Source organism: Pristiophorus japonicus, chromosome 4 (assembly GCF_044704955.1).
Source record: "Pristiophorus japonicus isolate sPriJap1 chromosome 4, sPriJap1.hap1, whole genome shotgun sequence".
Lineage (NCBI taxonomy): Eukaryota > Metazoa > Chordata > Chondrichthyes > Pristiophoridae > Pristiophorus > Pristiophorus japonicus.
Window position 1 is genome coordinate 180,392,652 of NC_091980.1, and position 14,972 is coordinate 180,407,623.

At 42.9% G+C, this 14,972-nt stretch overlaps 1 protein-coding gene across 11 annotated transcripts in view; it reads right to left on the bottom strand.

Moving 5' to 3' along the window:
- The window catches only part of sipa1l1 (signal-induced proliferation-associated 1 like 1), a 459,559-nt gene that overhangs the window by 354,981 nt on the left and 89,606 nt on the right, over positions 1-14,972 (bottom strand). Inside the window, exon 1 of one of the 11 annotated variants that reach the window (XM_070878862.1) lies at positions 7,770-7,793. The exons of the other annotated variants lie outside the window; for them this stretch is intronic. The gene's annotated coding sequence lies outside the window, so the exon portion shown is untranslated. Of the gene's footprint in view, positions 1-7,769; positions 7,794-14,972 lie in introns of those variants that run through there. 11 annotated transcript variants of the gene reach the window in all.

Here is a 14,972-nt window from a genome sequence, read left to right on the forward strand (position 1 = left end):
GAAGGTCAAATGGTAAAAATGCAAATAGATTGTGGAGCCACATGCAATGTGCTACCTCTTAGATACTTACCGAAAGGCTTAAAGATAAAAGAATCTGAGACATTCCAGTGGTAGGGACTTGTAATGTGGCACTGGAAGATACAAAGAACAAGCAAAAGTATGTTGTGCCCTTTCTGATCATTGAGGGCCAAAGTGCACCACTGATTGGCTCACGCACTGCTCAACAACTACAACTGATAAAAGCGCAGCATCAGAATATCGCGGTGGTAAATGAACCACGCGATTCGCAAACTACGAACAAGGCAAACGTCTCGCTAGCATCAAAAACCGATGTCAACAATGAGTATCCGGATGTATTTAAGGGACTTGGACACATGCCAGGGACATTTCACCTTGAACTTAATGAATCAGCGACACCAGCTGTAATGCCACCCAAACAGGTGCCAATAACGATCAAACAAATGCTAAAAGAGGAGCTCGATCGTTTGGAAAAACGAAAAATCATCACGAAAGTGGTTGAACCGATGGACTGGGTATCCAGTCTAGTGACTGTACAAAAACCAAATGGAAAGATACGAGTATGCACCAACCCTCAACATCTGAACAATGCCCTGAAACGTGGACACCATCCACTTTCTGTGATCGATGACATCTTGCCACAGATGTCAAATGTAAAGGTCGTCACTGAAGCAGACTGCAAAGAAGGTTTCTTGCAATGTGAACTAGACAAAGAGTCCTCCTGCCTCATGACCGTTCAGATGCCATGGGGATGATATCGATATAATAGAATGCCATTTGGCATCAGTCCTGCCCCGGAAACCTTCCAGCAGAAGCTAGACCAGAACCTAGTGGGTCTGGATGGAGTCTATAAGATTGCAGATGATATCTTGATCACTGGATGGGTTGAGACACTTAAAGAGGCCAATCATGATCACGGCGCAAACTTACGCAAATTCATGCAGAGACGCAGAGAGCGAAACATCAAACTAAACTTCGATAAGTTCGAATACAGGAGCTCCCGAGTGAAATACATGGGACACGTACTGTCTAGTAATGGACTCAAAGCCGACCCAAGCAAAGTGGTTGAAATCAACGAAATGTAGAAACCGCAGGATGTCGCACGGTATACAACGATTTGTCGGCATGACAAAGTACCTCGCAAAATTCTTGACAGATCTTTCAGACCTCAGTGATCCTCTGCGACGGCTTACTCATAAAGAACGGTCTGGAAATGGACTGAAGAACATGACAAAGCGTTTGAAGCTATCAAACAACGCGTGACAGATTCTCCGGTGCTCAGGTACTTTGACCACAAACTTGTAACCGAAGGTCAAGGAGATGCTTCGAGCAAGGGTCTTGGATTCATCCTTCTGCAACAGGGACTACCAATTGCATATTCGAGCTGAACGCTCACTCCAGCAGAAACATGATACACTCAAATCGAAAAGGAGCTGCTCGCTCAAGTCTTCGGAATGGAACAAAACCATCAATATGTATACGGTCGCAAGATCATGCTATGGACAGACCAAAAGCCTTTGGTTGCTATACGCGCAAGAAATTATCTGCAGCACCCAAACGACTACAACATCTGCTCACTCGGCTCAACGAATATGATTTTGAAATAAAGTATCAACCAGGAAAAGAAATGTACCTGGCAGACACCCTCTCGTGTGCATACCTCGAAAATGTGGAGAGGTCACTGACAGAAATTGCAGTGGAATGCATCCATATGGTGGACTTTCGCCCACTCTCCAAACAAGGACTGACTACCATACAACGCACAACTGGTCATACAACAATTCAACAGGATGGCCAGAAACGACACATGAATGCCCGCCTGAAACGCATGCATACTTCAAAGTTCATGACGAACTCACAACACAGGATGGCATAGTCTTCAAAAGCTATCGCTGCATCATACCAAAATCCCTGAGATCCGACATTCGTCAGCGACTTCATGCTGCTCACACTGGTGTCGAGAGCACTCTTCGACTTGCCAGAGAATCTGTTTACTGGCCAGGATTGAACAGTGACATAAAAGACTATGTTTCAAAGTATGAAACATGTAACACCTATCAATCGGGCCAACCAAAAGAACCATTGATAAATCACAACCTCCCTCACAAACCATGGGAAAAAATTGATTGTGACATGATGGCAAAGATGACTTATGCACAGTGGACTACTACTTGAACTATTTCGAGATAGACAATCTCCATGGAAAGAAAGATGCCACTGTCATCATCAAACACCTCAAGAAAAACTTCTGTAATAAACAGTGTTCCGGACAAGGTTCAATCCGACAATGTACCTCCCTTCAACTCGCAACAGTTCACAAACTTTGCCACAGAATATGGATTTGATCACGCAACAAGCTCACCAGAATATCCACAAAGCAACGGAAAGGTTGAGAACGTGGTTAAGTTCGCAAAGTGGTTAATCAAGAAGACAAAGAAAGGCTGTGGTGACTTCTACATGAAGCTTCTCATCTGGCGAAACACACCAACTGAAGGCCTTGATAGTTTGCCAGCACAACGCTTACTCGGTCGCCGCACAAAGACAATCATCTCAATCGCAAATGAACTACTCAAACCAAGAATCATACATGACAGTAGCGCCAACAAAGAAAGGAACCATGCCAAACAAGCATACTACTACAACAGAGGTGCTACAGCACTTTCTACACTGCAGGAAGGCGAAACAGTGAGACTCAAACAAACGCGAGAAAGCAAAGAGTGGCAAAAAGCTTAGGTTCAGAAGCAAGTCGACATTCGATCATATCAGGTCATCACAGAAGATGGTTGTATCGCAGAAACAGGAAACATCTGAGAAAGAGCGCTGAGACATTCATTGAAACTCCAGAGATCTCAGTGACACCCACACACGATCCGTTGACTACACAGCCAACTAACATGCGAAAAAGCACTTCAATGACAGCAAGCGAAAACAGGGATATGTTGCCTGATATTTCCCCTCAGAGCACAGATAAAGGGATTAAAGCGATCAGTGCACAGAACACTTCAGCATAATTAAACCTGCTGACAAGTTTGGCGCTATTGTTGTTTGGCAAACCAACCTCTACCTTGCAGAGGCTGATCGCCAACTCTGACACCTCCTCCTACCTCCCCCTGGACCATGACCCCACCACTCAACATCAAGCCATCATTTCCCAGACCGTCAATTACCTCCTCTCCTCTGGAGATCTTCCCTCCACAGACAATCACCTCATAATTCCCCAACCCCGCACAGCCCGCTTCTACCTCCTTTCCAAAATCCACAAACAGGACTTCCCTGGTAGACCCATCGTTTCAGCCTGTTCTTGCCCCACAGAACTTATTTCTTCCTATCTCGACTCTTTTTTTCTCCCCTAGTCCACTCTCTTCCCACCTACATCCGCGACTCCTCGGACTCCCTCCGTCACTTTAACAGTTTCCAGTTTCCTGGCCTCCTTTTCACCGTGGACGTCCAAACCCTCTACACTTCTATCCCTCACCAGGATGGCCTGAGGGTGCTCCGCTCCTTCCTCGAGCAGAGGCCCAACCAGTCCCCATCCACCATCACCCTCCTGCCTGGCTGAACTTGTTCTCACATTGAACAACTTCTCCTTTGACTCCACTCATTTCCTCCAAATTAAAGGTGTTACTATGGAAAACCGCACGGGTCCTAACTTTGCCTGCCTTTTCGTGGGATATGTGGAACATGCTTTGTTCCAGTCCTATTCGGGTCCCCTCCCTCACCTCTTTTTCCAGTACATTGATGACTGTATCGGTGCCATTTCCTGTTCTCGCCCTGAACTTGAAAATTACATTCACTTTGCATCCAATTTCCACCCTTCCCTCACCTTCACATGGTCCATCTCCGACTCTTCCCTTCCCTTCCTTGACTTCTCTATCTCCATTTCTGGGGATAGGCTTTCAACCAGTGTCCATTATAAGCCCAGACTCCCACAGTTACCTGGACTACACTTCCTCCCACCCCACATCCTGTAAGGACTCCATTCCATTCTCCCAGTTTCTCAGTCTCCATCGCATCTGCTCTGACGACGCCATCTTGCACACTAGTGCCTCTGACATGTTTTCCTTTTTCCTCAACTGAGGATTCCCCTCCACCATGGTTAACATGGCCCTCGACCGTGTCCGTTCTATTTCCCGCACTTCTGCTCTCACCCCTTTCCCTCGCTCCCAGAACCACGACAGGGTTCCCCTTGTCCTCACCTTTCACCCCTCCAGCCTCCATGTTCAACGGATCATCCTCTGCCATTTCTGCCACCTCCAGCGTGATCCCACCACCAATCACATCTTCCCCTCCCCTCCCCTCTCAGCATTCTGAAGGGACCGCTCCCTCCGTGACACCCTGGTCCACTCCTCAATCACACTCAGCAACCCCTCCCCTTCCCATGGCACCTTCCCGTGCAAGCGCAGGAGATGCAACACCTGCCCTTTTACCGTCTCCCTCCCCACTATCCAGGGCCCCAAATACTCCTTCCAGGTGAAACAGCGATGTATTTGTACTTCTTTCAACTTAGTATACTGTATTCGCTGCTCACGGTGTGGTCTCCTCTACATTGGGGAGACCAAACGTAGATTGGGTGACTGCTTTGTTGAGCACCTCAGTTTAGTCCATAAGTGTGACCCTGAGCTTCCGGTCGCCTGTCACTTTAATTCCCTGCTCCACTCACACTCTGATCTCTCCGTCCTTGGATTCCTCCATGTTTCCAATGAAACTCAATGCAAGCTCGAGGAACAGCACCTCATCTTTTGTTTAGGTACTTTACAGCCTTCTGGACTCAACATCGAGTTCAACAATTTCAGAGCATAATCTCTGGCCACCTTTCCTTCTCCTCTCTCCCCTGCCCTCTGCCCCCTCCCCCCCCCCCAATGTCATCATCTTATGTTTTTTTTCTTTCTTCTCTTTTTTTTCTCTTTGTCTATAATGTCATTACCCCGCCATTCACACCCTATCCAGATTAACCTTTTTCTGACTTGTCATTACCATTTCAATTCGGCCATCATCCCTTTTGTCTCTCTAATCTCTCCTGCCTTCCACCCTATCACAGACCTTCCCTTTTGCTTTTTTCTTCCCCTCCCCTTTCAGTACTTAAGAATGTGCTCTTTTCAAACATTCGCCAGTTCTGACAAAGGGTCGTTGACCAGAAACGTTAACTCTGTTTTTCTCTCCACAGATGCTGCCCGACCCGCTAAGATTTCCAGCATTCTCGGTTTTTATTTCAGATTCCAACATCCGCAGTATTTTGCTTTTGTATTAGTGCACAGAACACCACTAAAACAACCAGTTTGAGGTGAAGCAACAAAATCCGCACAACACCAAAATACCTGGAACACTATGTACAGAAATAAGAAATCATGGACACTGGACACTTGGATAAAGAAATAAGTCGAGTTTTTTTGCTGTTTGTTAAACTTGTAGTTGTTTAATACATGTATTCATAAGACGTTAACTACCCGTTTATATTAAAGCTAACTTTAATTCATTTTTGTTTCTTATGAAATGAAAGGTGTAACGAGATAATGTATAGCACCCTCTAGCTAGGAGATATAGGGAGCTGTATTGAAAGGGTCTGTGAAGGAACGCCATCTTAAGCTTCACATGGCTGTCTGCGATCTCCCAAATAAATAGTTAAGTTGAACGAAGAGTGTTCAAGAGATATGCATTTTTAATAAGTGTCTAGTCCACCACCTGTGAGTAACTGAATTTTAAAATCACTGAAAATTACTAAAGAAAAACTATGCTGAACCATTTTCTAGTTTAATTGGTGTGCAGTAGTTGACTGCTTAGTAAATTAAATATTTAATATTTTAGAACTTTTAAAATCATGTCTTTGCGCATTAAAAAAAAGTTTCTTTTGAAGAGTTTCCTCGGCTGGGCACAATTGGCGGAAACTCGACATGCTCATCATTTTGATCTGGGGATACGGCTGGTTTGGAGGGAAGAGCCCACTTTCAGCGTGATGTATTTTTTTTAAACTCTAGGTCCATGGCGTTTATTTTTGGTTTACTTATGCATAGTATCATTGAGCACCAATGTGCCCCCAAGTTGCTGACAATGAATTTAAATTACTATCAGCTTTAAAACCGAGAAATAATGAGAGAAATATTTTAAGAGACATACATACAAATATTAGTTCAAAATACTTTAGTCGAGAGACACTGAAAGCTGTGGGGAATCCTTCTATGTATTAAACAGACTTACTGCAAAGTCCAAGCAGCTTCAAGCAACGGGGCAAGCGAGCTGGTATTCTCTCACATAACAACTCTCTTTTTTTTGTGTTCATATTAACTACTCCCTTGCTTTTAAAATTGGACTTTGTAATTCAGATCCCATTAGGTTCAATGACAGCTCCGTTTCGGTAAACCTCCCTAATCTATCCTACAGTGCGGCACAGCAAACATTATTGCCTATGGCCCAATTACAACTAGCAGCTTTCAAGCAATCAAAGCTGTTTAAAAAGGCTACCCACCACAATTTGGGTTACAGTATTTGAGCATTAATCTGGGGGTCCTCGTGCAGGAAATAGGAGGTGGGTGGGGTGGATTGACCCATCCACCTCCACGGAGGTGTGTGGGGGGCCTGACCCATCCACCTCCATGGCACGAGCCTGGTATTGCAGTACTTCCAGGAACGGTGCAGTGGCTCTCGGCCTTTTGGCTAAGAGCATTGGCGCAGAGTGATCCTTGATGTGTGCAAGGTGACCTCTGGCGTTTGTGATTTGACAAAGAATTGGAAAGATTGGCTACGAATAAAAAAAATGAATCCCAAAAAGTTAGTTTGCAGGTGCAGCAGGTAATCAGGAAGGTGAATGGAATGTTGGCCTTCATTGCGAGAGGGATGGAGTACAAAAGCAGGGAGGTCCTGCTGCAACTGTACAGGGTATTGGTGAGGCCGCACCTGGAGTACTGCGTGCAGTTTTGGTCACCTTACTTAAGGAAGAATATATTAGCCTTGGAGGGGGTACAGAGACGATTCACAAGGCTGATTCCGGAGATGAGGGGGTTACCTTATGATGATAGATTGAGCAGACTGGATCTTTACTCGTTGGAGTTCAGAAGGATGAGGAGTGATCTTATAGAAATATTTAAAATAATGAAAGGGATAGACAAGATAGAGGCAGAGAGGTTGTTTCCACTGGTCGGGGAGACTAGAACTAGGGGGCACAGCCTCAAAATACAGGGGAGGCTATTTAAAACCGGGTTGAGAAGGAATTTCTTCTCCCAGAGGGTTGTGAATCTGTGGAATTTTCTGCCCAAGGAAGCAGTTGAGGCTGGCTCATTGAATGTATTCAAATCACAGATAGATAGATTTTTAACCAATAAGGGAATTAAGGGTTACGGGGAGCGGGCGGGTAAGTGGAGCTGAGTCCACGGCCAGATCAGCCATTATCTTTTTTAATGGCGGAGCAGGCTCGAGGGGCTAGATGGCCTACTACTGTTCCTAATTCTTATGTTCTTATGTTCTTATGTAATCCAAGTAGCCCACTTAGAGTTAACCCATTTCTTTCTCTTCAGGTTAAAGCTGAGCTGGTTACATATATGTGTGAAAAACAATCAACAGAACAGAATACAGAACAATAGCTGGATCCCAACAAAAAACTCGTAGTTTGAAAGCTATAGGAATGTTTTCAAAATGGCAATTACTCTTACTGAACTAAAGAGTCAGCCATTGTTAGATAGAAAATGATATGCCAAAACACTTTGCACAAAGAGAAGGAATATAGCTAGGGTACATCACAGCATAATTTTTTTATTGCTAACCTCTTATATGAGAGTACAGTGCATGTTCAGGAGCTTCCTTTGTAGACTGTCTTCAGGTGGTCTCCTACTGCTGTTTCATTTTGGACCCATCAGCTGGCAGAATTGGACAAGAGTCAGAATAGATGTAACTCTCCAGACAGGTGGATCAAACCAGTTATTAAAAAGCATACAGAACTGTACATCCACAGTCACACCCATTCAATGGCACTGGCTCCAATACAGCAATTACTTTCAGCCTGTGCAAGTCACGTTTGTGACTCTCGGACCGGAAATGCACGTGTGCTCTTTAAATACAATAATTACAATTTATAAAATTTAAGTACAAATGTCACCCACACAAGGTACAAAAATCATCCTCCTTATTTTGCCTATACATTTGGAACGTAGGAGGGAAAAGGGAAAATGGTATAAAATTATCTCAAACCAATTCACCTGGTGGCTAAGTAGGTAAATGCACAATTTACTGTTGTATTAAGCCACAGACACCAGGGAAATCTTAGGCTCCATCCCTGATGTCTGCAGCTTTAGCTAACCTCAGCCAGCTAGCAGCAGAAATGCCACAGTTGACTTCAGTCGGCAGAATTTGGGATGAGGTGAAAATAAAAGTTACATTTTTAAAAATCAGAAGAGAAAATGGCAATTGGCTGGCTGCAGCTTATGATTCTTGTATCCTAATTCCCCCATTTTAACACCAATTGTATTTTGAACATACTCAAAAGATTTCGCCTTTATTCCCCTGCTGGAAAATTATTGCAAACATTTATCACCGAGTGAAGATAGTTTTTCTGACAGCAGTTTTAAATTCATTTTTATTACATTCATTTATTTATCTCTTCTGAGCAACTTTGATATACAGGGTAATACTCGAGACTTACTTATCTATGCCATTTAATAGTTCAGTGGTAGCACTCTTTTCCAAGTCAGAGGTCGTGGGTTCATGCCCTACGCGATACTTGAGCACATAATTTAGGCTGACAGTCCAGTGCAGTACTGAGGGAGTGCTGCACTTTTGGAGGTGGCATCTTTCGGATGAGACGTTAAACGGAGGAGGATGTTCCATAGTCCCTTGCGGTTGACCGTGTCAAAGGCCTTTGGGAGGTCAAAGGCGGCCATGTACAAGGGTTGATGCTGTTCCCTGCATTTCTCTGTAATTGTCGCGCGGTGAAGATCACGTCCGTTGTAACCCTTAGTGGACAGAATCCGCATTGTGACTCTGGGAGGTGCTCTTCAGCCACAGGGAGATGACGGTTGAGGAGGATTCTAGCGATGACCTTCCCTGTTCTTGAGCTGACGGATGACCTTTTCTACCTCGTGCAGGGCTGGGGTTTTGCCGAGATGGTAGCATGCTGCAGGATGGAGTCAAGGACACTCGTGTCAAAGGCAGTGTCTAGATTAAGGAGATCTTCGAAGTGCTCCTTCCAGCTGGCCCTTAATGATTTCCCTACATTACAAGTGACTACACTTCAAAAGTACTTCATTGGCTGTAAAGCCCTCATGTTGTGAAAGGTGCTATATAAACGCAGGTTTTTAAAAAATATTTCAGTTTTCCGCTTAACTAAATTCTTTCAGCTTTTCTAACACATCCTCATAGATATTGTCTTTACATTTGGGATAACTCTCATTGCTCATCTCTTCACCCTTTCCAATCCACATACATTTTCTATGTAGCATGGTGACCAGAAGTGAACAGTGTCCTCCAAGTGCAGTCTGAGGAATGAATCATCAGCATAATCCCTGGGCTTGTTTTCCACATTTATGGATATCTCCGCTTCTTTTAAATTCCTTTGCCATGTTGTTTGGATGTTGAAAGTGACGTGTCCACAGACACTCACAGACCCCTTTATAAATCTGTTTGGGCTAATTCAATTCCATGTATTGCACACTTATGATGTACATTCTGTCAACCCGTATCAGTATTAGAAAAGACAAAAGAGCCCAGGGCTTCCACTCCTGTTTGAGAACTCAAACCTGATTTTAAGCCAACCCGCTCGGCGAGAATGGGGCGGGTTCAGGTCAGACACCTGATTTACACCCCGTCCAATTTTAAATGGGTGGGATTTACAATCAATAATAAACTGTTTTTAATATTGGACCAGTGCACAAGATCCAGGTCAGTGGCACTTTCATAATAGGAGTGCAACCCTGGCTCTTTCAATTACCAACTTTAGCAAAAGCAGGCAAGTTTACCTTTGATGTTGCCACTAGCTGGCATGTAATGTTTGCATCAGCTCCAGGTAATATGAAAACTGCTATACTGTAGGGTGTAGATGGTCTGCGGAATAAACAGGATTGATGGGATGAATTACCTTTGCTCAGCAGGGCAGATCCTCATGGGGCACTTGGAAAGTGGCAGAATCTTCACTCATGTACTTTCAGTTTGTCAGAGGCAATGTAGAGTTTTCCACAACCACTGGAAGTTATGGAAGCTCTAATGTGGACTTTGCTTGTGCTGAACTGGAGCAATAAAGGCTAAATGACCAAGTAGCTGCTACTTAGTATTTTCAATTCCCTAGTACTTAGCTCAACACGACTCAGCTCAACAATATGCATCAACAGTAACTTGCACTTGCACTGTGCTACCATGCGGATTCATTTCTACAATTCATAGGGAGTGAAAACCAGGTCTAGTGTTCAAACACAAGCTTAAACAAGTGTACTCGTACCCATCCAAAAGCTGAAAGATACGCGTTGCTACCGTTACCAACTGCTCAACATCCAGCCAACTTATATGCTTGTTTTTAATGCAGTAAAATGATTTGTGTAACAGACTGAGGAAGAGGAAATACTGTTCTCTTTACACAAGCCAATAAACCCCAGATATAGACAGCAGCAGTTTCCAAACATCAGTGCACTATTAAAAGATTCTGTCACATGGGAAATGTCAAATCTTCCCAATGCCACTGTTCTCTGCCACACTCAGTCATGTTTCCTCTTGTATTGCAGGGGGTTAAAAATATCAACACTGTTTCTAATTGCTACATATGACCTACATACCTAGAGTAAATGTTCTGCTGAATAAGGTTTCAACAAATTAAACAGCCATTCAATTGCAATTGTAATCTTTATTGCATTATGTTTAAAAAGTCAGAGAGTACATAAGAAATATATAATTTCACAGAGCTGTTAATGGATGCATTTATTCTGATTCAGTAACTACTGTAAAAGGAGAAAAGGAGGGGATAGTGCATCTCACATTCTTAGCTGCCTTCAAAGTAGATTATATCAAAGTAGATATATAGCTGGATTATACTCTGCAATTTTTTGATGTTAGTACAGGACTTTAAGTGGGTGAAGAATGAGCAAAAGAGACAACCACTGGCTGAAAATGTAATCACATTGGAATAGATTAACATGGCAACATGCTTATAGAAGTTTTGCCATCTGAGTACATGAACATAAGCAATCCAAGCAAATGACAAATACCATCAGCTGTATAATGGAAAATTTCAATTGTAGGCATCCTGATAAAAGTGCCAGCTGATCAGCAACGTGCAAGGAAAGTTCCAGATTTAACCAATGGTTTGTGCCGAGATGGGTGTCATCCAGACTGGCCTTAGCTTTGACATGTTCAAGATGCCCACTAAGGCACATCCAAATGTTGCACCATTCTCTGGTTATTATTGAGAAAGAGAAAGTATTGTGTCACTTCAAAATGTTGCAGTTGATGTTAACAGCAAACATATTAGCTAGCTACACGAGTTTAATATTAAAATTGCTATCCTTCAGCCTTCTCCCTCCAGAAAGATAGACAGTACCGGCTTAAAAACATAATTATGCAATTGCAGGCTCTGGTCACTCGGTGGTACAGGTACTCTACAGGTACAAATCGCTCAAAATACTTGAGGAATTGGAGGACCGGGTTTGCCGGGCCGACTCGCTTGCCCAAGCAGGAAACCACCAACCGCAGGCCCGGTAAGGCGGCCGAATCCGACCTCATCGGACATCCAGAAATCGGGATTTTTGACTTTCCCGGCCTCGGGTGGCCTCCACCCGGCCTCAACCTTCAGCCCTGCCTGCTCGCCTCTGTCTGTCTCCAGCCCCCTTCAGGTTATCCAGCCTGGCACTTAGGTTTCACCAGCGAGACCAAGTCTCGACTTTGGTTAATGGTTTGACCCGCCACCAACCTCCACGAGGGACGAAATCGGGCGGCGGGAGCCAACGTAGGACTGCAATGACAGGTGAGTGGGATACAATGCTTTCTAAAATCTCATGTGTATTTTTTTGCCCCCTGTCAGTAATTAAAAATTCTAATGTCCAGCATAAGGATTTAAACAAAATTCAAAAAGTTAAATATTTCTCAATATTATAACCTTTATTCATCAGATTGTCTTGTGATTTTAATGCCTGCATTCAAGTTTTTAGTTGAAGACCTCAGTCTCTTGCAAAAGCCTGGACTTGGATTTGATATTTTCACCCAAAGCTGCAATAAAAGTCTAAATGTGTGCAATGTACCTAATTTCCCAGAATGCACAAGTGCTATTGTCAGCTGCACAGATGGAATATTTTCCGTTAGTTTCTAACAGTCTCTGCTCAGTTGTTTTCCAAAATTATTTTAAGAAATGCCAAGAGTCAAATTTTTAATGTTTGATTCAGATCATTTTCATTTTAAGTGTTTTCTAAAATAGTGAGGATGAATGTGTGTGAGCACGTGAAAATAGTGGATAGCTTTTGTTTTTTGTTTTATAAACTTCAAACAAAGCATTAAGAGCGAGGAGGAAAGACAGACTTCATTCATCCTAAAATTTGCATTAAAAAAAATTAAAGGTTTCAAAATTCAGTGAACACATGTGTTATTGTTAGCATTGGTAGCTGTGAGACAGGTGAAATTGCAATCGCAAAATACCAAATTCAGTGTTTACAGAGTTCCCTTAGAAAATCATAAAATACGGCCAGACATGTGATTCTTCCCTCATTCCTCACCACTCTGTGCTATCAGACCCATGCCCCGCCATCCCTTCCCTGCTGACAGGCATCAAGAACCCACTAGTGAACCAAACCTTACATTCCACCCCTAGTTCTGCCAAACTTCAGGTTTCCATTCCACAGTGATGTCAGATCAAAAGGTCATTCTGCTGCTGCCAAATTCCAGAAACCTACCACAGAACTGCCAAGCTCTAGGACACCCATCTCAATACCACCAAGGCCCAAGAACATCCCCCAGTGCTACCAAACCATCCCGCAAGTGCAGATAAACCCCCAATTTATCCTACCCAATACTGATAAGCATGCTGTATATTCTCAGCTTTAAATATGATAAAGAATAGTAAATACATAGGTAAGAATATATACAAAATAAAGGCCACTGATAGTTTCACAGAATTGTTGATGGAGTTGTAGAACTCAATCCAAAAACACCAGAATACCATAAATGAAAATGGAATTTGACTTATTTAGTCAATGTAAATCAGTGGCCCTGATGCAAAGCTCTGCAAGGCATAAAAGACCCTATTGTTATAAAACAGAAAATTCTCTGGCTCACCATCAGCAATGACATAACCGATCTACTGGTAAAACATGAACAGAAAGAAAGACTTGCACTTTTCACGACCACCGGACATCTCAAAGTGCTTTACAACCAATGAAGTACTTTTGGAGACACTAGTAATGTGGGAAATGCAGCAGCTAATTTGCGCACAAGAAAACTCTCACAAACAGTAATGTGATGAGAATCATTTTGCTTCGACTCTGAAAGGGAAATACTCCGAATAACGTCAAATTATTTTCTAAATCAACGTAGAAACGACAAAAGGTACTGCACAAGACAGTTCTCCGATTCTGTAGATTTTCTTAACAAAATGTTAAAGATTGAACTAAAGATAGTCGCTTCCAATCATAAATATCCTCCAGCATTCAATGAACGACAAGGCATCAGCCTCCTTCGAAATCACAGGAGAGAAACCCATGCTGAATTACAATCTTCAATCAAACAAAAAATAGCAGCACTTCCACCAATTTTGACAGGCAACATGGAATTCTTCAACCCCTTGCAACACATCACAATAAAGGGTAAAAGATCACCACAGAACCCTTTCACTTACTACCAGCATATTGTTTGATTCTCAGTTGCTCCCCATGAATCACAGCGTGGAAAAGAGAAAAGCACATTTTCATTATTAAGCAAAATAATCACCAACTTCTGACCTTGGCAGAGGCCATGTGCAAAGGCTCAAGTAGCAGGAAAATTACTCCATAGGGATGCACGAAGACGAATGATACAGGACTGCATCCGTACTTGTTTTTAAAACAAAAGAGTCATCAAATCTGCTCTAGTTACTCTGTAAAATATAACAAATCCCCCCAGACACAGATGTGCGAAATGACAATGGCATATGTATTCAAAGTAATCCTGTGAAAGACATTACAACCATCAAAATTTAAACTAATTAGTTAAACAAATACAGAAGAGACATCACGATAAATTGTCAATTCCCCCACTGTACCTTCTGTCATGTTACCAATATTTCCGCAAGAAGTGCCGCAGCTTTTTTGGCACCCCACCAAATCTTTGCTCCGGTGCCAAGAGTTCCACTAAGGCACATCAGGATATCCACATTGCCTTCTTGTGTTTATACACACAGATTCAATTATTATTCAAAAACAATGAAAGCTGTGTACTTCAGAAATATGCATTTGATATTAACAAATAAACCAGCAATTGTTTATATTTCCTGTTTTTAAAAAAAAACAGTCATCCACTGGCCTTCTCCTGTCTGAAATACTGGCAAAACATCACCATGCAATCAACAAACATCCATGGATTCAGCACATCTTGAAATGTGGTGTTGTGGCAGCCTCCTGTACTCGGACATGCTTTGTCGTAAAAAGAGCAAGTAAAGTGTTTTCTCCCAACCTTGACTATGCTACTGGGAAGCATGCAGACTGTAGGGTAGACGACAGGCACCAGTGGTGGAGCGAGGGGAAAGGAGAGAGAGAATAAGCAAGCACATCGTCCCAGGCACATTTCCCGGCATACATTTACTGGCAGTGCTAGTATCTTGGGAATACATCACTTTTTTATCTTCACAGTACAGATAATGGCCGTGTTTGGCACAGAGAGGCCTAAAGTTTTCAAGAGAATAAAGTATCTTTAATATGTTGGGAATAACTCTCCTGATGGCCCGACTGGGTAAAGCACCGAGTCAGACAGATCAGGTCCTATTACCCAATAGTCAAAGCTTGACATTGAAATCAGGGATTAATCCA